This window comes from Alligator mississippiensis, chromosome 16 (genome assembly GCF_030867095.1).
Source record: "Alligator mississippiensis isolate rAllMis1 chromosome 16, rAllMis1, whole genome shotgun sequence".
Taxonomy (NCBI): Eukaryota; Metazoa; Chordata; order Crocodylia; family Alligatoridae; genus Alligator; species Alligator mississippiensis.
Window position 1 is genome coordinate 20,764,505 of NC_081839.1, and position 24,778 is coordinate 20,789,282.

At 51.4% G+C, this 24,778-nt stretch overlaps 1 long non-coding RNA gene across 1 annotated transcript; it reads right to left on the reverse strand.

The window, feature by feature from the left end:
* Window positions 1–12,667: 12,667 nt before the first annotated feature.
* On the reverse strand, window positions 12,668–23,285 carry LOC109283750 (uncharacterized). The gene is made up of 3 exons (XR_009457827.1): window positions 22,521–23,285; window positions 21,422–21,525; window positions 12,668–14,801 (listed from the first exon to the last, which is right to left on the reverse strand). It is a non-coding gene; the product is annotated as an uncharacterized LOC109283750 (long non-coding RNA).
* Window positions 23,286–24,778: the final 1,493 nt, after the last annotated feature.

The window sequence follows — 24,778 nt, forward strand, 5'->3', positions numbered from 1 at the left end:
AACTGGTTTAAATCTGTAACTAAACAGGTATTCATAAACCAGTTTGAAAATGGCTGAAACTGGTTTGAGATAAACCTGGTTGAATGTAGTATCATACTTCACTGATTTGGGTCAAACCGGTTTATGCAATGTCTGTCCCAGACCCCTTCCTGGTTTAAGTTAAATCAGAGTCCCCCAGCACCCCAACATGCTCTCTAGGCTGGAGGGGACTCTCTGTTCCAGAGAGCTGGGCTGGCCCCTCCCCTCTGCTCCCTGGCTGCAGCTCCGGCAGTGACTACAGGTACAGCAGTGTCTACCTGGCTTCCTCCTGCTCCTCCCCCCCCACCCCTCATCACTCTCTGCTGAAGCAGGGATTCCCTCTCCCCTCTGCCTTACACAGACACCTCTCAGCATTAGCTAGCAGACCACATGCTGGCTACTGTCTGTGCTGTGGGGGACAAGACAAAGGCACAGTGTTGGCTTAGGGCTTTTTGGAACTAATCAACAGATAGCTGGTAATGTCCCTCCATTCCTTCCTTGGAAAAAAGTTGTTTAAGAAGAGCTTAAACTAATGAGAGAAGCTTTTGTTTTCTTAATGGGCTGATAAACACTGAGTTAGGGGTGATAAATACTGTGTTATCCACTCCCTGTTGGGATGCTAAGGGGAGGGGGAAATCCTCCCTAATAAGAGTGTCCTGCCGGGGCCTGGCCATGTCCCGTCCCCCTCCCCCCTCCCCAGCTCAGCAGTGTGGAAGCAAAGGGAGGGTTGTTCTAGCACTTCCTGGCTTCTAGCCTGAGCCCCTCAGGCATGTGCCTGGATTTCTGAAATGAAAAGGGAATGTCTATCCACCTCCAAATCAGTTCAAGCTTTGCAGGTTAGACTAACCTGCAAAGATTTAATCAATTCGGGCTCAGGCTTTTTGAATGTCTGTCCCTAGCCTAAGAGACAGCCTGGCAGGCACCTAAGTCACCCATGGGAACTGGGAGTTGGGAGCTTGAAGAGATGTATGGCTTGCAGGGTGATGTTGACCCTGAGTGAAGGTGACTTTGAGTTTGGAAGTAGGTGCTTGTGTTGGTGTTGCAGTTAAGTTAGATATGGACGCCTGAGTTATAGATCTGGGAGAGGTATAGAAGCCACAGAGGAGTGCCTGGTGGGACACTCTGAGACAGAAAGCCTAGCCTGGGGTCATCTTGCTATACCACCTCTCTGAGTGTAGCAGGAGCAGCCAGTGCAGCAAGGGCAGCACAGCCTGGGGTCAGGAACCAGAAGGCTGGTGTAGCAGGGGCATATCCAAAGTGTGCATGTGCAAGATGAGGCTGGGGCCCAGGGTCTAAGGCCTGGGGCAGTGGTCCTTGGCTGAGGGGCACAGCCAGTCTTACCTGTCCTGGCTTTCCTTACTTGAGAGGCAGCTTCTACTGCTGAGGGAGAGGCATTGGCATGGACTCCCATGAGGCTGTTCCTGGTGCCCCATTTCCCTCCCGGGGTGCTTCCCATAGCAAAGCCACCTAGAGAGAGAGCATCATTCCACCTCTTTTCCACCCAGTGCACTGCTGGCATGGGGCTGCATCTGCAGGGTATGGCTACAGCTGGGCTGTACAGGGCTATACCTGCCATGGGAAAGACTCCCCTGGAAAGGGAGACATACTGATGTCCCCTTTAAGTCAGTGCCTGAGGCTGGTGTCCTGCTTCCTTCCCCCCAGTTATGGTACTGCCTAGAGGTAGGGTGGCATGGGGACTTGTTTGCTGCAAAAGCAGAGCAGTGAGTGTAAAGGAGAGGGGTGCACCCCAGCGTGGGGCTGGAACAGGCACTGGATACCTTTGCCTTGCTGACTAACTGACCTGAGAAGTGACATACCAGCCAAGCCCTCAGTGTTAAGGTCCATTGTATCCACACTTGCCTGAGCACTAACAGGCAAGGGGGCCTCACTCTGCTACACTATGGCCAACTACCACCTGGCCCTTGCAGAGGCAAGTTCTTGGGGCACAGAAGGGCAGTGCTGCCAGCTGTGCTGTGTCTGCTCCAAGGTGAACGGCTTCTGCCTTCCAGGGCTCTCCATCTGACATTTTATCTTCCAAATGGTCAGAGGAGAGGGAGTCATTCTGAGGAGACCAAGCCTGGTCCTAGTGTTTCATCAGACCCACACCTTACCAGGGCCCAGACTGCTTTTAAAGCATGCCTCTGGGTGGATGCCCACATGTGAGGGCACACGCCTAGGGTGGGGCAGGCTCAGTGTGGGCCATCCACCACCTACAGCACTTGCATCAGCCACCCTTCACCAGCTGCCCCTGCCTGCAGCTCCAGCTGTTGCAGAGAGAAGGGGAAGAGCACAGTTCTACTGCAGCTCCTGTCCCAGCTTGGGAGTAGGATGAGACTTTTGCAGCGAGCCTCCCTGCAAGGGATGGATAGGGCCAGTCCTTGCTGTCTTCTGGGAAGTCAGAGCTCCCTCTAGAGCACTAAGCCAGTATAGCTCTTTCCTACCTGTCACAGCCCTATGTCAAGCACTGTTGAGGAAATGATTAGACCTGGACAACTTCATGAACACCTCAATAAATGAGGTCCCTGGGGCCTCTCCAGGTCTCTCCTCCATGCCTAGCAATCAATGGTCTTTTGCAGGATAGAAGTACCAGGGGAAAAGAACCCTGCCATGAGCAGGCTGCCAAGAGCCCAGGTGGGGATGTGAGATACAATGCCAAGTCCTGGCCCAGGCCCCAAAAGCAAGCAGCAGTGCAAGCAGAAGAGTACACAGGGCTCTGCAGGCTCCCCTGCACTCTTCATCCGCTCAGCACCTGTAGCCTTGCTCAGCACCCAGCCCTGAGTGAGCCACCTGCAAAAGAGCTCCTGCTCCCAGAGTGTTATTTTATACAGCATGGTTGGAGGAGAACAACACCTACAGGGGGCAGGCCAGGGGCATTGCTGGTATCTGCTGACAACAGGATGTCCAGGTGCAGGCAGTCGACTGCTGCTGCTTGGTGTGGTTGTGAGTGCAGGCTTACCTGATCTAATGCCTAGAGTGCCATGGGGCCAACCCCACAAGGATAAGTTGCTTCAGGAAAGCCAAATACTTAAAGAAATTCATAAGGTCTGGTACTGTTTTCTGGCTTTCAGCCTTGCCAGGAATACTGTTCCTGATCCACAAATGTGAGCTCAGGTTGGAAATGCTCTTGTACGCAGTCTCTCTGCACACAGTTCCACAGGCTCCTCCTGCCCAGGGTGAGGAGCTGCCTTTCTGTCCCTCTCTACTCCACACCCTATCATTTCTTCTCTCAGAAACTCCTGTCCCTGCAGAGTCCTCTGCTCCAGTCTCTTCTGCAGTGGCACTCCCAGGCTGTCAGATTTTTTGGTTGCAAGACTGCATTTTCTCAGTCTACAAAGAACAGCAAAAGGGGTATTTCCTCAGTGTTGCACAGGGACCTAGCTGCACAAGGGCACTGTTCATGTATTCATTCTCTGCCCTGTTCACCCTAGTGTCTGAGTGCCAGTGAACACTGCAAGGTGCCTCCCTGAGCCCTGAGCCCTCCAGGAAAGAGCTAGCAACTGCCTGGGTAATGTTCAGGGCCAGGGCTTGATTGCCACCTGGCCTTTGGGCAGAGTCATTATGCCACATGTGCTGCTTCTACTCTCAAAATGAGCCCCACTCTTCACACGCCCCTGGACCATGAAACTAGGCCGTGCCCTTTGCTGCATGGGATGTGCAGAACAGGCCTGGGCTCTTCCCACTCAGCCACTTTTTAGTTTAGTTTAGTTCAAGTTCATTTAAGGACTCAGTAATTTACCTGCATCTTTGACCATGCAGGTAATGGAGAAATGGGGGACTGAACATGGTTGTCACAAAGCAAGTGACATGTCAGCCCCCAAAGGAAAACACTGCAAGACATGGCTGAAAACAGGGTCTTGGGGCGCAGTTGCTCTTTTCATCTGTCTGTCTACTCTGGGATAGAAACATCAGCGTTGCATATATAGAAGTAGCAAGTGCCACAGGATCAGTAACTGGAGGAGTTTCAGGGCTTGAAGCCCCTGGGGGCTTTAAAACTATTCTGTGACCAACAAAAAAAATAAGAACTGCATGCAAAGAATGGCATTGGTAACCTGGTGCTGGCAGGACCTCCTTGGCCATTGGGTCCAGTTCCTGCTGTCACCAGCACCAGGTCATTATAAGATCATTTAGAATTGGATCAAGCTTTGTCTAAAGCAGCAATTTCTTTGCTCCTAGCACTCCCCATAGGAGGCTGTTTTGGGACCCCTCTGCCTGCATGGTTCATAACCTGCTACAAGTTTCCAGCCTAAAGTAATTTGTGGCCAGTTTACCCCAATTTGTAATTATGCCAACACTGTTCTTTAGCTCAAATGGCTCCTCTCCTTCCCTGGCGGTTATCCCCTGATGTACAGGAAAGCAATCACACCTTTCTCAGGATTTGGACACACAACGCATTTATGCCTGTGTAATCTGACTTTCCATCCATGTAAATGTGGAGGAGATACAGTTACTCTATTCCAGAATCAAGTTACTGCTTGGAAAGCCAGGAGTAACAATACACTCAGGTGCAGGTCACTTTCCACAGCTCTTATCAAATTCAACCTGGGGTAGCCCTTTGCTCAGTACAAACAGGGTTTTAAAGGCTCCTCTTCCACCTAATGGTCAGGCTCTGTAATAGCATCGACTGCCCGCAACACCCTTGGGAAAGTCTGTCTACACAATGCCAGGGACTGCACCCAGAGCTGTGGCAGCAGCAGGGGCTGGCTGCAGTGACTGCAGTGGCTGAGCCAGCCGTGGTAGTGGCTGCTGTTCTTGCACATGGCTAAGTGGGCACCCAAGGCTGGTACTCGCCCGTGGCTTGTTATGCGACTGACTCCAGCTACTGACTTATCTTACATCAGCATACAAACCTGCCATAAGTTACACCACTGTTAACATGTCATGTGTCCACACCCCCTATTTTCATTTTGTTGGACTAAATAAGCCAAACCTCTTTTAGTCTCTTCTTATAAGACAGTAAGGTTTCTTTTAAGTACAACCAGCTCACCTGGACTCCTTTCGCTCTCAGGGATCCTGCCCATCTGCTTTCCTGAAGTCCAGGGGCCATACTCTGCTGCTCTCCTTTCTTCCTTTTATCAGGATCCTGAATTTGATCATTTTGTGGTCATTGCTGTCCAAATTGTCATCCACTTGTATATTCCCCACCAATATTTCTATGTTTGTGAACAGCAAGTCAAGAAGAACATGACCCCTAATTGGCCTCTCCAACACTTGCACCAAGAAGTTATCCCTACACTCTCCAAAATTTTCCTGGATTGCCTGTGCACTGCTGTATTGCCTCCCAAGCATATGTCAAGGTGACTGACATACCCCATGAGGACCAGGGACTGTGATGTGGCAACTTCTGCTAGTTGTCAAAGAAAGCCTCATCTACCTCATCCTTTGGTCTGATGCTATATAGCAGACACCCACCAAAATATTGCCCTTGTTGCTCCTTTCTCTAACCTTAACCCAGAGACTCTCAACAGACCTATCTCTAGTTTCAGACTGGAGCTCTGAGCAATCATACAACTTTTTTACATAAGGTGCAACTCCTCTTCCTCTTCTCCCTTGCCTGTCCTTCCTGAACAGCTTATATCCATCCATGACAATGCTCCAGCCATGCGAGCTCCCACCAAGTCTCTGTTATTCCAATCACATCACAGTTCTGTGACTGTGCAAGGACTTCCAGTTCTTCCTGCTCGTTTCCCAGGCTCCATGCATTTGTGTACAGGCACCTGAGTTGATTGCCCTGATTTCTCAGGAAGTATGAGAGCATGTCCCCTGTTACTCCTTTCTGTTTGCTCTTCCTCCAGGTCTCCTGTTGCCCACTTACCTCAGGGCTTTGGTCTTCATCCCCTGGCAAAGCCCTCCTTGCTCGGTTAGCGAGCCTGTCTGCAATGATGCTTTTCTCTCTCTTCGTCAGGTGGATCCTGTCTCTTCCTAGCAATCCTTCTTCTTGGAACAACATCCCATGGTCAAAGAAGCCAAATCCCTGCTGGCTACACCACCTGTGCAGCCATGCATTGATGTGCAGGATGCACTTGCTCCTGCCCAGGCCCTTCCCCTTGACTGGAAGGAATGGGGAGAACATGACCTGTGCCCCCATCCCCTTCACCCTTGCACCCAGAGCCCTGTAGTTGCTCTTGATCTGCTCAGGGTCACTCTTGGCAGTATCATTGGTGACCACATGGATGAGCAGCACGAGGTAGTAGTAAGAGGGTTGGAGTCTCGGTAATCCTTCTATGACACCTTGGATCCAGACTCCAGGCAAGCAGCAGACCTCCCAAGACAACAGGTCAGGCCAGCTGATGGATCCCTCCATCTCCCACAGAAGGGAGTCTCTGACTACTACCACCCATCACTTTCTCTTCATGGCAGTGGTCTCAGTCCTTCCCACACCAGGGATTCCTGGCCTGCCCTCTTCCACCAATGGAATGTGCTCCTCCTCCTCTGTTGCTAGTGCTCCATATCTGTTCTCCAGGCAAACCGCTGCAAATGGGGATGACTTCTTGCTGCCAGAGGTCACAAGCTTCCTGGCTTCCCCCACAGTCCTAGAGTTCTCTACAAGCTCCACAGTCTTCCACAAGCTTCCTTCATAGTCCTAGAGACTTCCTCCAGCATGGAATTAATGAAGTCCTCATGCTGGAGGATGTTTTGGAGCCTTGCTACCTCCTCCTATATTTATCTCTTATCCACCCTTCTGACCTCTCCAGGATGAGAGAGTTCTCTCACTAAGCCTACAAACAGCAGCCAGCACACTGCCCCTACCATCCAGCCTCTCCAGTATAGTTATAACAAGATGCCTACTGGATCTCCATGGACTCCACTGGAGCCAGAAGCGGACTGGTCAAGTTCACCAATAACACCAAACTTTGGGGCAAAGCATCCACACCAGAAGACAGGCGGGTGATCCAGGCTGACCTGGACATGCTCAGCAAGTGGGCGGACGAGAATCTGATGGTGTTCAACGCCAATAAATGCAAGGTTCTTCACCTAGGGAAGAAAAACCCGCAGCATCCTTATAGGCTCGGCAGTGCTATGTTGGCTAGCACTAAGGAAGAAAGAGACTTGGGGGTCATCATTGACCACAAGATGAACATGAGCCTGCAGTGCGATGCTGCGGCTAGTAAAGTGACCAAAGCGCTGGCTTGCATCCATAGATGCTTCTCAAGCAAATCCCGGAACGTCATTCTCCCCTTGTACTCGGCCTTAGTGAGGCCACAGCTGGAGTACTGCGTCCAGTTTTGGGCTCCACGATTCAAAAAGGATGTGGAGAAGCTTGAGAGAGTCCAGAGAAGAGCCACGCGCATGATCAGAGGTCAGGGAAGCAGACCTTACGATGACAGGCTGAGAGCCCTGGGGCTCTTTAGCCTGGAAAAGCGCAGGCTCAGGGGTGATCTGATGGCCACGTATAAGTTTATCAGGGGTGACCACCAGTATCTGGGGGAACGTTTGTTCACCAGAGCGCCCCCAGGGATGATGACTAGGTCGAATGGTCATAAACTACTGCAAGACCGTTTCAGGCTGGACATAAGGAAGAATTTCTTTACTGTCCGAGCCCCCAAGGTCTGGAACAGCCTGCCACCGGAGGTGGTTCAAGCGCCTTCATTGAACACCTTCAAGATGAAACTGGATGCTTATCTTGCTGGGATCCTATGACCCCAGCTGACTTCCTGTCCTTTGGGCAGGGGGCTGGACTCGATGATCTTCCGAGGTCCCTTCCAGCCCTAATGTCTATGAAATCTATTAAATCTATGACAGTGCCATTGTGACTGAGAGTTTTTGTTGTCACTTCATGCCAAACCCCTCTAAGATGCTGTGACTAGCACTCGAAGATGTATCTCAGCCAGCTGTGAGCTAGCTCACTTGGATGCTGCTGGTAGAGGAAATTTCAGAACTCAGCATGGGTTAGCTGTCTGGGTATTTGTTGACAATCCTTCAGCAGGTTTGGCAGCCTGTGCTAGGCTGGGTACTGCTATAGCTAGCACCTGGCCTCACTTGTTTAAAGCTAGCCTGGGTCTGTTCATGGGAGCTGTACGTGCTTCTGTGACTGCAGTGCAGACATGCTGATGGAGGATCCATGCTGCTCCACATTGCTGTACCACCCCCTGCAGTCCTGGGAAAGTGAAGTGTCCTGCAACTGTCTCATGAGATCACCTCGCAAAGAGCATTTGTCTCACAAGTACAAAGCTCGCTGCCTGAGTGCATGACAGCCAAGACACTGTGACCTGACTATCTGTCCATCTGTTCACAGGAAGTGAAGCCAACTGTTACCCTGAATGAAAGAGGTATAAATCATTGCAGTTTAGAGTCTACCTACCACTGGACAGAGGGGACAGATGAAAAAGTTACCACAGGCTCAGCTGTACCCCAGTGAGTTCCTCACCCTTTTTAAACCAGTATCATCTTTTCATCTGTTCAAACCCTATGGGCACATCCAGATGAGTGCACATATATGTGTGCTTTGCAGCACCTCAAAGGCTTTTGAGGGACCTCAGAATGAGGTCTGTGTCAAAAGGTTCTCCATGCTGCATATTTGCAGCATGGAGCCAAAATTAGATATGAGGAAATCCTGGTATCTAAAAAAGTGACAAAAAATGCGGAGCAGCACACATGGCTGCAGCGTGTGCCACCTAAAACCAGATCCTGGCCAGCCAGAGCCATGCTTTGGCTGCTAGCCAAGCTCCACATGCCTGGATCACCACCACTGCAGCCCCAGGACCCCAGGTACAGCTGCTGGGGCCAGCCCAGGTGTTGGCAGCTGGCTTCAGCCTCCCCTACCCCACCCAGGGCAATTTGCCCTGGACCAGAGTGTGCATGCAGCCAGTGACACTGCTACTTGTCTCTGGGGAAATGCACATGCATGCTCGTCTGGACATACCCTATGTGTGTATCAACTTTTAACTCACAGCACTCTCCAGCTAGTCAGCCTGCCTTCCTGTGACTAGTCCCCACTTTGTACCAGACCTAAAAATATGGAATTTGAAACACTTGCAGTTGGTCCGTGAAAAGGACTCCCTCTAAAGGCAGTGAGGCAACTGACTCCTCTCCAATGGGAGACTCTCAGGACCAAATTTTGCTGCCTTCCCTCTTGCTGAACTTCACTGTGCAGGTAGCAGTTCCTGCCCCACATGGACTCAGACAGGGAGGTCTGAGGGACACATCCATGCCTGGTGACACCCTGCTACAGCAGAAATCAGTTGACACCCCTGAGCTGGAGCAGCCTAGGCTTGTTGACAGGAGACCTGCAGCATGGTGGTTTCCCTGAATGGCCATGGAATGTGTTTCCTTTGCTGAGCTCAACATAGAGTGAAAAGCTGTACAGCTATCCACAGACTGGTCACCCCCAAAGTCATCAATAGTAAAATGGGTTTCCTCAACCTCCACCCTCAAGCCTTGGCTCCCTTCCCCAGGAGGAAACCTGACCTTTCCAGCCTGTCCAGAGGATTAATGGGTCCACATTAACCCACTGGACAGGCTGGAAATGTCAGGTCTCCTTCTGGGGAGGGGAGCCAAAGTTTGGGGGTGGAGATTGAGGGATCCATTTTACCATTGCTGACTTTGAGGTTGGAGCTATCTGGGCATTCTGTGGATAACTGCGTGCGGGCCAGGCCCCGATCCCGCCCTCGTCGCCAGCTGCTGCGTCGCTAGGCGGGGTTGCCGGCGACGACGCTGCGTCGATGGGCGGAGTCGCTGACCGAACTCTAGTGGGTTCGTTAGAAGCTCCTCCCTTCTTTTCAGGTTCTTCCACGCGGTCTCCCTCTTGCTCGGCGCCATCTTGGGCTGGCGTTTCAGGCTCTTTTTTCTCAGCCACTTCTTTGACCGGTCGGATCGCCATCTGCAGCTGGGTTCTCAAACTTAAATTCTTTTGCATTAGATTCATTATAGTACGAATAGTTGCACTACCTTCTCCCCCCTTGTCGGTACGTACCGCAAGGCCATTCTTTCGTCCGCGGGGCGCTCCTCTGTCTCCAGATCTTCACGGAGCTCGGATGGAAGCTCGCGACCCCGTAATCTAGACATTACCATTCCTGGAGAGAACGGGCCGACGGGCTCCAGGTTCTTCACTCTCCCGAGCATATTGTAGGCATCAGGCATGCTCCCGGGTGAAAGTCGGGTTCGTTTCGCCCGCCGGGTTGGGTTCGGCAAGGGACACAGTATCGAGGGGCCTAAACAGGACCCGCTCGTCTCTCATTATACACCCGAACACCGCAGGGAGCAAATACACTTCCCTTTCTTTCAGGGTTCCGTCTCCAGAGATTCCCTCTTCTCCTTTTAGTGACAAACGGCCGCTTACAAATCTTTCACCCGTTCCGCCCGCCTGGTGGTAAGCGATATGGATCTCTAATTCTTCAAAGCTTTTCACTTGGTGTTGGTTATCACGCCAAGGGCAATTCCTAACTAATTCTAACTCAAGTGTGCTCTCTCTTAATTCCGTCTGAGTTGTTATGTGTGCATTCTCTCCCGATCTCAATCCCATGTGCGAGTTTTCTCCCAATCTCAATCCCATCCTCGTATTCTCTCCCGATCTCAATCCCACCCTCGTCGCCATGCACGGCGGTGATTCCGATCCCATTCTGGCCACCATGGGCAAGCCGGGGATGAACTGGGGTCGTACCGGACCCGTCTCCGGTGCACGCGGGCTGTGGCCGGCAGCCCGGGCACGCGGGGTGGGAGAGAGCCGAGCGGCAGTTTTGCTCACGCGGGTTAGAATTAGTCACGGAGGCGTAATGGTTGATTGAAAAGATTATTTACTTACACCCAAAGATGGTATCGGTGTAGGCTGGATAAGTTTCCAGGCACAGCTCCCGCTTGAACCCTCGTTGGAGGATTCTGACAAAACGATTGCTCCCACGGAGTTTGCTAGGCTCCGCAGGTCCGGTTAAGTTGAATTCGAAAAGTTTCCCCGGAGTTATTCAGGCTCCATGGGTCCGATAAGTTTTCCCCGGAGTTTGCTAGGCTCCGCGGGGTCCAAAATTACAGGAAAGGGATATGTCTAGGATTGCGCTCAGCGCCGGGGAGAGGCGAGAAGCGAAAGCTCCGTAGGCTCAGTTCTATTGCCTCTTTCTGCCTGCTTAGGGGAGGCGCGCCGGGTCCGCGAGGGTCCACAGCGTTTGGAGATCTTCACACAGAATATCTCTCTCTCCTCCCTCCTCCGGCTTGGGCAGAAACTACCCAAGCCTTATGTATGGCTAGCAAGCCAATCGCTAGCCGCCACGTGTGCCTAAATTAGGAGTCGGCCAATAACATGCCGCGGACACTAATACAAATGGCAGGAACTTCTCTGCAACGTGTATCACTACGATGCGAAAGAAATGCACCCTGCAAAGAAGCTGTAATTTGGCGGGAAATCCCCCGTTGCACCAGAGCTCTCTCTAGCAGCAGAGAGCTCTACCGTGCAAAGAAACCGACAAATTTGGCGGGAAATTATTTAGCGGTGCCAAAGCGCACACACAAACAAAAAATCACAACTTTGGGTTGTGACAAACTGTACAGCTTTTCACTGCTGGCTAATATAGTTTAATGGTTTTAAGTATTAATTGATTAACTGATGTTAACATGCTAAGAGATTTAGATAGGTGCCTAGATGCATTGTACAGTTAAATGCATTCAAATAATTTTTTAAAACCCCCAATTTTTTTTGTTAGCGACATTTTAATTTCTTGCTACTAGGTGGCATTTCCTGCCACCCTGTTTCTCCCCTCCCCAACCCCCATCCTCCTGTGCCTTCTTCCAGCCCAGTGTTTTCATTCACCTTTCAAAGACAGCTTCAAATCTGCAGGGGGGCACCCACTGGCAGCATGGAGCAGTGAGGGGAATGAACAGCTGGAACAGGGATGTGACTGATTCCTATAACCTAAACCAAGAGCTGGACTCTTAAACAAGCTGCTTAAACTGAGTCAGGAGTTAGGGGCTTGGAATATGGGAATGCCTGGGCAGGGGTCTCTGAGCCATGGTATGTAGGAGGGCAGTGTAGCAGATCCCTTCTGGCCTTCAAATCCATGAACTGAAAACAGATGTCTGTAAGGAGGGCATGTGAAGAGAGCTGTGCCTGCAGTCCCCAGAACAAGACTTGAGCCCCTTGAGTTTCCATGTGGCCACAGGAAATGTCAGAGCTAGGACATGAGGGTGCTGTTAAGTGTGCAGCATTAGCAGCTCAGCATTGCTCAGCCATGAACCCTGAGGGCCACTGGGGTGTGGGCATAGGCAATATGTAGGTAGGGCATGGGGAGGGCACGGGGGGCACATGCCCCCGCCCCCAAGATTGGCCCTTGCCAGCCAGGGAGTGGGGGCATTGCATGAAGCACTTGCCAGTGTCCCCCTTGAGATAGGTGCTGGCTGGTAAGTGGGGGCACTGAGAGAAGCGCCGGTGGCAGTTCCAGCTTTGCCGCTGGCACTTGCGGAAGTGCTGGCAATCGGCTGCTGGGGGACCCCCCCCACCCCAGTTGGTGATTGGCCACCAGCAAGTGGCTGCTGGGGGACCCACCCCACCCCCAGTCGGTGATCAGCCACTCAGACTCTGGAGGCACCAGTCACCCATGGGTGTGAGAAGAGCTGTTGTTTTGGGTTCAGTTGCCAGACAGAACATCCAAGCAGTCTCTTCACTTGGGGCCAACAGTGCACCAGTTTCCCCACGAAAATGAGCAGCTGAAAAGGGTTTCATTTTTAGTTTATTTTATACTTTACAGAAAAATGAAATAGTTATTTCAACATCAAAATGTGGAACTTGTTCTTTTAGAAAACGCCAAAACAAAGTTTCCAAACTTTCCAAACATTTTTCTTCAACTGAAATCATTTGGCCCAAATGAGGGAATGGTGTCAGTCAGCCAGATGGATCCTGCATTTCTCAGCAAATAACCTGTTTCTCAGAAATATTCACTCAGTTTTTAAATACAGCACTCAGCCCCAAACCTCAGACATCAGGAATGAACATATGAGGGCATGGAAAGTGAGTGGGAAGGGTCAGGATGAGAAACACATCCCTTTGAATCTGACCAGGAGAAAATACCATGGCTCAAATTCCCTGAATGGTCAGTCACTGCAGGTACCTCAGTTCTGGGGCTTCAAATTTAGAGCTCTGTGCCCAGCTCTCTGCAGCCCAGAAGAGCCACACCTAAGGAAGGATCTGTTCTTTCTCCCCACATATACACACTGGTGCACATCCACATCACAGGGTCCTCCATTCTTGGTTGTGTTTCTATGGTCTTTGGCCAAGGTTCCCTGTCTTAGTGTTTTCTCAAGAATGTAGGAGGCATTGGTGCTAGGGACAGTCTTTGGAGATGGTTTCTTGGCTCTTTTTGGCAGCAGGAAATAACAGCCTTAGGTATCATCAGGTAGGTTGAATAGCCAGGTACAAGGCAGGAGCATCCCAGCTTGGCCAGCCTGACTGGGTCTGAGGACAACAGAAGAGACATGCTGGTGAAATCACAGAGATGCAGCACCCAGATCCCAGCACTGTACCTGGGAGGGCTGTCTCTGAAGAGCAGGCCCTGTGTCTGCTTTATTTTGGTTGCTGGCAGTTCAGCAGCACCTGGGGGCACCACATGAGATCAGATCCCCACCAGGCTGGCACTGTACAGCCACAGAGAGAAATGGGCCTCTCCCTAAGGCTCAACAACCAGCAGATGCAGAACAGGAGGAAGCAAGGGCCAATACCCCGTGAAGGAGCTCTGTAGCAGGGAACCAGACCTAGATTCTCTGAGTCCCAGACCTAGTCTTTAGCCACAAGCCTGGGGCAGGGGAGGCAGAGCACGTGTGGGTTGCTGCATTCTTCGCATAGATGCTGCAGGAAAATCCTGCTCTTCTTTGTCTGAACCCTCCCAAAGGGAGAAATGGGCCTGTCCAGTTGGGTCTCTCATAAAGGACTTCTTGCTGTGTCCTGTCACCATGTCAGAATATTGCACCCCAGTCTGGAGCAAAAGCATGCACACAAAGATTGTTGATACACAGTTAAATTCAGCTATGTGGATTATACCAGGAACACTAAAAAGTACGCCATTGCCATGGCTTCCAGTCCTAGTGAACAATACTCCCCCACAGCTCCGCCTCAATGCCACATGTGTGAAAGAATACCATAAGGCCATCGGTAACCCAAACCTCCCAATCCACGAAGACATCACTACACCACCACTGGATAGGCTCAAATCTAGAAAACCCTTCTGGAAATACACCAAGAAGCTCTATGATGATAACAGGAGCACCAAAGAACAATAGAGGGAAATCTGGGCAAATACCAACTTGCAGCAGAAATACATAGTCACCCACCCTACAGTTCCCCAGCCAGGATTTAACCTACTGAGAAAGATTTGGTCCTCCCTGAATTGCATCCAGACACTTCATGAAAAATGTGGACACCTACTGCATAAATGGAGAATCAAATAAAGTCCGGGTTGCAATTGTGGTACGATTTTTCCGATAGTGCAGCACACAGCCCAATTAGATCGTGTAATGGCAATCTAAAATCAATCCATGCAGCTACCCCTGAAGCAGTCGAATGGTTATCAAATTTAGATATTAATCAATGAATGTTGAAATATTAAATAGTCATATGAAAGAAGAAAAAGGCTCCAAAAATGGGCACATACTGTTGCTCAATCTGTAGCCTTGCTGAGGTCCTCATTGGTGCATGGTTCTCCCATAAGTGGGCAGGCCAGGAAGTTGTCTATAGTCTGAAAGTTTCCACTACATTCACATGTGGTATTCACAGCAGTAGAGTATCCCCACAGTTTCATATTAACTTTAGTCATACCTCCCTGTTCAAAGGAGGTTCAAGCTTCTCCATGTTTGCCAATCAAGTTCTGTGCCTGCAGGGAGATATTCAGCCATTTTGTTATTCATTCTAGTGTAGCAGAAAGCCCCCTTTTTCTCTTGACTGCATTTGCTGTCCCCTCTTTAAATATGTTTTTCCTCTTCTACCTTTTCTTCCTTCCTCTTTCCTTCAGTATAAGATAAGGAATTGTGTTTTAAAGTTTGTATGTGTGCATATTGTATCTCCCCTTGTTTTTTGGTATTTTTATCTATTTGTGTGACATGGGATTACTTTTGTAGCTTATATTTTATACTCCTCACCTTTCAACTAAATGTGTTTAGTTTCAGAAGTCAGTTATACATTGTAACAATGTTAACAAGGGCAGGAGTCAAACTGCCGCTTCCCTGTATTAGGCGGGCCCCTGAAAGAGCAAGTGAATCAGTGATTGAATGTGTAACACTGTAGCAGCAGACAGAAATTAACACCTAGGGAAACTGCAGATCAACCAACAGAAGAAATCAATAGAAGACAATGTACCAACCGGAAATCTCTAAACATCACTGATCAAGGGCTAGAATCCCTGGTCTGAGTTAATCAATGCCGGGGACCAACTTTTGGGATGAATATCTCCAGATCAACCGCTCCCAGAGCCCTATTCAAAATTCATCAATGGACTCCCAAACCTGCATGTACATGCAGACGACCCCTGGGGCTGACAGATGCCATCCAGTAGCCACCGAGGGGGAAGTACCACGAGGGTCAACGACCCCTGGATTGGACAAACCTGAAAACTGGGGAGTCACCAAAGTCTGCCAAGGACAGATAAAAAAGCAGTGAAAAGTGACCCTCAGCAGCGCCCTCTTGATCTCCAACTTGACCAGCACCCAACCTGTCCAGCCAGAAGGACCAGCTGGCAACCCCCTTCTGGAGGATAACACCACGCTAGAAGAAGCCTCAACGGCAGACTCCAGCACCTGTAGGATAGGTATACCTGACTCTTGTAGCTTGCTACTGTGGGGGGGGGGGGGGACGAGCAGCCCCAAGGTTTATGATTTAACTTCATTACAGTGCTTCAATCTGCCTAATAAACCAGAATTTTAAGGATCCCGAGTTGGACATTTGTAGCCAACACTAGCTCCCTCCTGGGGCACCTCTAGATGTAACTGCCACATTTTTATGCATTTGACTGTCAATGTTTCAGCCAGTGGTTGACTTGTGGAGAGGAAACTGGGAGCCTCAATGTGGCCATGTAGTGGGTGCCTCTAATCTGCTGGATGCATTTTATTTTGCTTGTTACTACTCTCCTGATGTATGATGGGGCAATTCTGGCAAGTAGAGGCTATTGACATTAGTTGGTTTAAAGCATGCAGCAATGCACCTGTACCTTTTATTCAGCACAGTGTGTAGCTTCTTTGCATACATTGATCTTTCCCAAACTAGACATGCATATTCAACGGCTGAATAACAAAGTGCAAATGCAGTTGTTTGTAGAGGTGCACTGATACATGAGTCCCATATCGTATTGGCACCAATAAAAGGAAAATTGATATTGTGGGCAATCGGCTTTTTTTGGCTCATGTGGCCGATAATTTCACCAATAAATGCCACATGCACATGCACAGCTGCAGCACAGCACATAAGCGGCCAAGAGTGCAGCCTGACAGCATGGAGAGTAGCGACTAGCTGGTAAGTCTGCTATGTGGGACAGGGCGGGTGGGGGACAGATCAAGGCCCCTGTGGGGAGGTAGAGACTGGGGTTGGCACTGAGGCAGAGGCAGGCACTGAACAGCCGGGGCAGGGTGGGGCACAGGACGGAGCCGTGGCTAGTCTGGGGGCCGTAGGGATTTGGAGGGGGGGGGGTCCTACTGTTGTACACACCCTGGGAAAGCACTTTGTGGGTAAGTGATCTACCTGCTGCCACCACTATATTACACTCTGTCGGACAAGGTTGTTTTCTTTCTACTAGGAGAAGGAAAGAGAGAGATTTTAGAGGCTTTCCAGCAACACTCTGAATCACAACAAAGCTTAGGCAGGAGTTACCTGCTGTGGAGTCCTCAGAAACTATAGCATAGATCCCTAGGGAACTGAGCAGTCCAAAATGTGATGATGTCTAATGAAATTAGGCCTAGAACTCTGAAGGGCCCAGCCAGTGCCCACCCCCGGGAAAATGCCTGGGGACCATGGCCTCCTCTCGCCCCTGCCCCCGCCCCCCATGTGTTTGTCACTGAGCTGCCTGCAGGCTGCTTCTGGCAGCAGGGCCAGCACCACCTGCCTGCTGCATGCCCCCAGCAGCCTGCCCTGTGCCTGCAGCTGCTATAGGGCATAGCCTCTGCTATGCGTCTGCCAGTCCCTTGCTATGTCCCTGTGCTGGGCACTGCTGGCAGCTGCCTAGGGCCAGCAACAGTGGGACAGCCATGTGGGGGTCCCAGAGAGCCAGCCCGGGACCCAGCATGGCCTTGCCCTAACCATCCAGGCCTGGCACCACTCACATGCTTACACTCGTGCCCCCAACTGAAGCCAGGAAGAGACTGGTGACCTCATGGTGCTCTGGGGCAATGAAGAGGTGCTGCACCATTTTGAGGGGGGAGGGAGCTTCAATACCCACATTTATGAGGCCCTGTCAGGTAGGATGCAGGAGCGAGGGCACAACCGGTTATTGTGGCACTGCTGCATAAAGGTCATGGCCTTGCAGGCACAGTGGATCATTGTGACCAACTACAATCATCAGTCCAGCTGTACCCACAAGACCATGCCCTTTATGCAGCAGCTGACCAGTAATTGGCACCCCAGGACCCAGGCTGCAACTGTGCAGTCTATAACAGCATAGGCAGCTTGCCCAAGCCCCTCCCCCCTAGCCCCTCTAGTGACATATCACTGGAGGAGGAGCCCTCGGGTGTGCGGCGTCCCGTCTTGCCCAGCTCCCTTGCTACAGCCTCCACCAGCAGTACTGGGAGCCCTGGCTAGCCCCTCCCTCAACAGCTGGGCAGCCTCAGGCTCCACCATGAGAAATGGCCAGCCATATCATGGCCAGCTGCCAGCAGCAATAGCTCCACCCCAGGGGGAGCCCCCAGGCGGGCACCTGCATGCCATACCTTGCAGGCCAAGGACACCATGTGCAGCCAGATGCCTTCACCAGCTGGGAGGACTATGCTGAGCCACCAGCCATACCAGCCCCAGATATGTGGTAAACCTTGCATTGGGGGAAGGTATGGAGGGTGTCATCTGCTGACCAGATTCCTTCACATGAGAGGTCTGCTGCCTTCCGGAGGCCCATATCTGGGATGTGATGGAGAAGATTATAAAACTCACCCAGTCCTCTGACCACCACCCCATGCTGCTCATCCATGTGGGCATGAGTGGCATGGCCAGGAACAAACCTGGGCAGGTCATGAGTGAGTACAGGGCTCTGGGGGATGGGCTGAAGGGTTGGGGGCACAGGTGGTTTTCTCTTCTGTCCTCCCACGGAGGGGTCAGGGCCCCTGGAAGGATAGTTGTATTGAGAAGGTCAACTGGAGGCTCAGGAGATGGTGCCACAGCAAGGGTTTTGAATGTTATGATCATGGAACACTGTTCCAGGATAGAGGCTTGTTGGGAAGAGATGGCATCCACTTCACATCAAGGGGGAAGAAACTGTTTTCTTCCAGGATGGCTGACTTGTTGGAGAAGACTTTAAATGAGGTGTTTCAGGGGATGGGTGTGCAGATGAGAATGCAAGCTGGGAGTCAGCCAAGCAGGAAGGACGTAGAGGGGGTGGTCAGGGAGGTGTCAAGAGGCTGGAATGATGTTGGGGTGGCAGGGAACTGCAGGTTACCAACGGGGGACTTTCATGTCTGTATACAAGTGCTAGGAGTATGGTAAATAAACAGGAGGAACTGGCACTCCTGCTAGCAAATACGAAATATGATCTTGTTGGAAAACAGAGACCTGGTGGGATGCCATGCATGACTGGGCTGTATGCATAGAGAGCTACAGGCTGCACAGAAGGGATAGGGTAGGGAAGAAGGGAGGAGGTGTAGCTTTCTATGTAAAGGAGCAGTATGCCTCCTCGGAGACCCAAAATGGCTTGAGAGAAGTGTCGCAGAGCACTAAGGAGTGCCTGCTCCTTTAAGGGCAGAAGCAACCTAGCTAGAGAGCACTGGGAGCTAGGCAGAACTCCACAGCTGCAGATTGCCTTGGCAAAAGGCTAATGAGGGAATTAGCTGGCACCTGCACCCAGTCAGATGACTGGAAGGAGGCAGGGTCCTGGGCACATATACGCCCTAGGGCTGGGGCTGGCTAGAGTTAGTTCTCTGGCAGGCACCAGGGGAAGGAGCTCTTGAGCAAAAGAACTATTCAGAGATGTTTGGCTGCCTGATCTGCTGCTTGTATGACTAATGGGGCTCCAAGAGCTCATAAAGCACCCAGGTTAGGAGGCACTCAATACTTGGGGAGAAGTTTGTCTTCTTGAAGAGACAGAATGTGACCTTCATCATTATTATTATGTTATAGCCCAAGGGCTTATATTTATGTTATTTACACTGGTGGACCAGGATGAGGCTAATAGGGGAGGAGGAGGCCTCATTGGGGCACACTATTGTGTAGAGCCCCAGCGCCAGGGGGTGCTGCTACAGGGCTGAAGAGAACCCCGTGCCGGAGGAGCACAGCGACAGGGGCTGCAGCACCCAGTAACCACAGGAGGCCGAGTTAGGCCAAGACCTTATTAGGGAGATAATATTTATATACCACCTGCAAAGCATGGGGCATGGTAAAGGGGAGGTTTTGGAGCCATGCATCTAGCCCATAAGGCTTAGGGTGTCCCATGAAGCACCAACTTGGAATGGGACCCAACAAGGGATCCAAGAACTCTCAGGGTTTAGTGGGGTTGCAAAGGACCGTGACCACATAGAAGCTTGTAGGTAGCCTCCCTATTTATTATTTACTAGCCAATTGCCTGTCAAGAATGACGGGGGGCTGAGGGGAGGGGGCTGGGATGGAGTACTGCCACCTAACGTCCCATACTGCTACTGTTCTGCCTCTTGCAGGGAGCGGGGTGGGGGAGCCAAGGCCCGCGCTGCTGGCCTTGGCACCGCCACCCCATCTGGTCCTTGGCGCGGCTCACAGGGAGCAGGATGGGCTGGCCTTGCCTCCCCCACCCTCTGTCCAATCCTTGGCATGGCTTAGGAATAATGGCAGCATTCTCCCATGCTTGGAGCACTCTGATTGACTGCTTCCATTGGCCAATCAAAGTGTGAATAAAGTGTTACAGACAGACAGATGTAGGCTTTTATAATATTAGAATACCAACAAGACATGGCAGGTGAGAGAAGAAGGCTCCTGCAGGGCGAAGCTGGCATATTCACAGAGCTCTGGGGGCATCACATCCATCCCTGGGGACCGCACACTGTGACAAGATGGGCAACTCAAGACCCTGTGGGTCAAGATACGGGGTGGGGACAATGAGAAGGGGACTTTATGGTAGGCATCTATTACAGACTGCCACACCAGGAGGAGCTGGATCTGGAATTTTCCAGAGAACTGATGGAGGCTGCATGTTCAAGGGATATGGTTGTCATGGGTGACCTCAATTATCCTGACATCTGCTGGGAGGAGCACTCAACCAGATCTGATTGGTCACATACACTTATGACCTGTGTGGAAGAACTTTATTTAGTACAGGAGGTGAATGGACCGACCAGGGGGAGGCTTTGTTGGATCTGGTTCTAGCCAAAGGGAGTGACCTGGTGGGAGATCTGAGGACTGAGGGTAATCTGGGAGATAGTGATCATGAGATTATAGAATCCACTTGATCCATCGTAGGCAGGGAAGTCAGCCAGTAGGGCAGAGGTGCTTGATTTTGGGAAGGCCAACTTCAATGAACTTAGGAAAATAGTGGGAGAGACCCTATAGGAAGAAGGACAGGAGGGGAAGGGAGTTCATGAATGCTGGTCATTCCTCAAAGGAGTGATCCTCAGAGCACAGAAAAAATCCATTCCTGTATGCAGGAGAGGTGGTAAAGGGGCTGGGAAGCCCTCTTGGCTTACCAGAGGAGTCAAGGAGTGTTTAAAAAGAAAAAGGAGGCTTACGGACAGTGGAAACAAGGGGTACTCACCAAGGAGGAATACACAAGTATAGCCCATATTTGTAAGGAGAGGATAAGGAGAGCAAAGGTGGCAACCAAGATCAGGTTGGCAACTGAAGTCAAGGACAATAAGAAGTCCTTCTTTAAGTATATAGGGAGCAGGGGGAAGACCAAGGGAAATGTGGAGCCCTTGCAGAATGGGTCAGGACAGCTGATAACAAACAGTCAGGAGAAAGCTGATCTCTTTAATGAATACTTTGTGTTGGTGTTCCTGCATACAAATGATGGTCACCCACCTGGTCGGATACTGGCCAGATGCAGGGGGTGGTGATTGCCAAACAATGGTCAGTGTCAAACTGGTGAGGGAGAACTTAGAGCGGTTGAATGTCTTCAAGCTGGCAGGACTGGATGGTCTACAGCCGAGAATACTGAGGGAATTGGCTATAGTCATTGTGGGACCATTGGTGAAGGTATCTGAAGACTCGTGGTGCTTGGGACTGGTCCCAGAAGACTGGAAAAGGGCTAATGTGGTGCCAATCTTTAAGATGGGGAAGAGGGAGGACCCAGGAAACTATACGCCAGTCAGTTGGACTTGATAATTTTTTCCAAAATTTTACCTGGTATCTAGGTCAATTTGTGGGAGAATAGCAGAAGGCTTGATGCTGAAGGATATCCAACATGATTTCATTGTGGGCAGGTCATGTCTGACCAAACTTGTCTCCTGTGATCAAGTAACAAGCTGGTTAGATGTGGGAGATGCAGTTGATGTCATATACTTGGATTTTAAAAAGGCCTTTGGTATGGTCTCTCTGATAGGGGGCAAACTCCCAGGCCTGGTCACAGTGCTGGCCCGCCCACCTGTCTTTGTGCATGCCACCTGCCTTACTCTCCTGCCACACCTTGTTGTCAAATGATAATTAGGTAGGAGGCTGCTCTTTGAGCGCCCTGATATCAAAGGGCGGTACACACACGACTCTGACCTTCCCTTATCATGTCCCATGCCTCGCAGATGACCTACAGTTTGTTACAGCTCTGGCTTAAGGCCAGGCCAAACTCAGTACATTGTTAGGCCTCTTGCACACTGACCTATTTGTGGCCACACTCACCCCACCCCACCCCCCTCTCACTGGGCCTCTGTCACTCTGCCCTGTTCTGGGCCACATACACCCTACCCTGCTCCCTTGAGTGGCTCCTGTAGGCCATCAGGCTTATCTCTTCACTCCTTGAGTGGCCCTGGCTCATCCTTTTGGGTCTTTCCCGTGACCCTCATCTGCGCCGTGGCCGGGCAGTTCGCCAACTCTGGGCTGACTCTGCCCATAACTCCTCACTGGGTGACACATCACTCTCTTTGGGGCCCACACTCCACCCTCTTACTAGGGCCTGGGGTCTTATACCCCTTAGGACTCAGGTGCCTCACTCCTGGTCTGTCTGGCCCACAACTCCAGGGTCCTACACCCCTATAGGACTTAGGTGCTTCTTTATAGGCATGCCTCCCCCCCGGCCCCCTTCTCTCACTGTAACCTACCAGATGGTGGGGGCTGGGGATTTGAGGCACCCCTACCCACCTTTCACTGGGGAGGTAATTGGCTTGGCATTTCTTGGGGACTGTCCCACCACAGACAGCCCCACCAGACCACCCTTCCCCAACAAGGTGCAATTTCCAGTCATGCCCAGGACCAGAAGCCTCCTGCTATCCCCAGTAGCTCATGCTCTTACCTCCAAGATGTTCCAAGCAGCAGCTCAGCCAGATATTGCCTCCTCGGCTGCTGGCAGCAAACTGCTGCCCCAGTCCTGAAAGCCATGAGGGTCACAGCATCCCTAGCAATAGCGTCCAGAAGCCATTCGTTGGCATCCCTGGCAGCAACAGCTGCACAGCGGTAGCTGTGGCCCTGGGACAGTGCTCTGCAGGTGGGCAGGTGGCCGCTGATCACGGAGGAGCTGGACAGGGGGAGACAGTCATGGGTCAGACAACAGTTGGCGTGGCGGGCCAGCAGGGTGATCACGGCAGCCAGCAGGAGCCCAGGGCATTGGTCGTCACTGCGAGGACAGGGTGCTGCCATAGCCATAGCATAGATTCATAGATTCATAGATTCATAGATGTTAGGGTCGGAAGGGACCTCAATAGATCATCGAGTCCGACCCCCTGCATAAGCAGGAAAGAGTGCTGGGTCTAGATGACCCCAGCTAGATACTCATCTAACCTCCTCTTGAAAACCCCCAGGGTAGGGGAGAGCACCACCTCCCTTGGGAGCCTGTTCCAGACCTTGGCCACTCGAACTGTGAAGAAGTTCTTCCTAATGTCCAATCTAAATCTGCTCTCTGCTAGCTTGTGGCCATTGTTTCTTGTAACCCCGGGGGGCGCCTTGGTGAATAAATACTCACCAATTCCCTTCTGTGCCCCCGTGATGAACTTATAGGCAGCCACAAGGTCGCCTCTCAACCTTCTCTTGCGGAGGCTGAAAAGGTCCAGTTTCTCTAGTCTCTCCTCGTACGGCTTGGTCTGCAGGCCCTTGACCATACGAGTTGCCCTTCTCTGGACCCTCTCCAGGTTATCCGCATCCTTCTTGAAGTGTGGCGCCCAGAATTGCACGCAGTACTCCAACTGCGGTCTGACCAGTGCCCTATAGAGGGGAAGTATCACCTCCCTGGACCTATTCGTCATGCATCTGCTGATGCACGATAAAGTGCCATTGGCTTTTCTGATGGCTTCGTCACACTGCCGACTCCTGTTCATCTTGGAGTCCACTAGGACTCCAAGATCCCTCTCCACCTCTGTGCCACCCAGCAGGTCATTCCCTAGGCTGTAGGTGTGCTGGACATTTTTCCTCCCTAGGTGCAGCACTTTGCATTTCTCCTTGTTGAACTGCATCCTGTTGTTTTCTGCCCACTTGTCCAACCTATCCAGGTCTGCCTGCAGCTGTTCCCTGCCCTCCGGCATGTCCACTTCTCCCCATAGCTTTGTGTCATCTGCAAACTTGGACAGAGTACATTTGACTCCCTCGTCCAAGTCGCTGATGAAGACATTAAAGAGTATCGGTCCAAGGACCGAGCCCTGTGGGACCCCACTGCCCACACCCTTCCAGGTTGAGACCAACCCATCTACCACGACTCTTTGGGTGCGACCCTCTAGCCAATTCACCACCCACCGGACTGTGCAGTCATCCACATCACAGCCTCTTAACTTGTTCACCAGTATGGGGTGGGATACCGTATCGAAGGCCTTCCTGAAGTCTAAGTATACGACATCCACCCCTCCTCCTGTGTCCAGGCGTTTCGTAACCTGGTCATAGAAAGAGGCTAGATTGGTCAGGCACGATCTGCCCGCCACAAACCCGTGCTGGTTTCCCCTCAGCATAATTTGTCCTGCCGGGCTCTCACAAATGTGAGCCTTGATAATTTTTTCAAAGACTTTACCAAGGATGGAGGTGAGACTGACTGGCCTATAGTTGCCCGGGTCCTCCTTCCTCCCCTTTTTGAAAATGGGGACCACGTTAGCCCTTTTCCAGTCCTCCGGGACTTGGCCCGTGTGCCACAAGCGTTCAAATATTCCCGCCAGTGGCTCTGCAATGATGTTGGCCAGTGCCTTCAGCACCCTGGGATGCAGCCCATCCGGGCCTGCCGACTTAAAGGCATCCAGTTCTTCCAAGTGACTCTGCACCACCTCAGGATCTACGTATGGAAGTCTGGCGCCTTGCTGCTGCCTCTCTGCAACCCCAGTGAGAGACTTGTCCAGCCCCTCGCTTAGGAACACTGAGGCAAAGAACTCATTGAGGAGTTCAGCCTTGTCCCCCCTGTCTGTCACCAACTGTTTCTGCCCATTTAGCAGTGGTCCTATTCCTCCCTGGGCCTTCCTTTTACTCCCAATATATCTAAAAAACAATTTCTTGTTGTCCTTTACTTGGGATGCCATCCTCAGCTCCGTGGTAGCTTTGGCCCGCCTAACTGCCTCCCTACAAGCACGAGCAGAGGAGGTA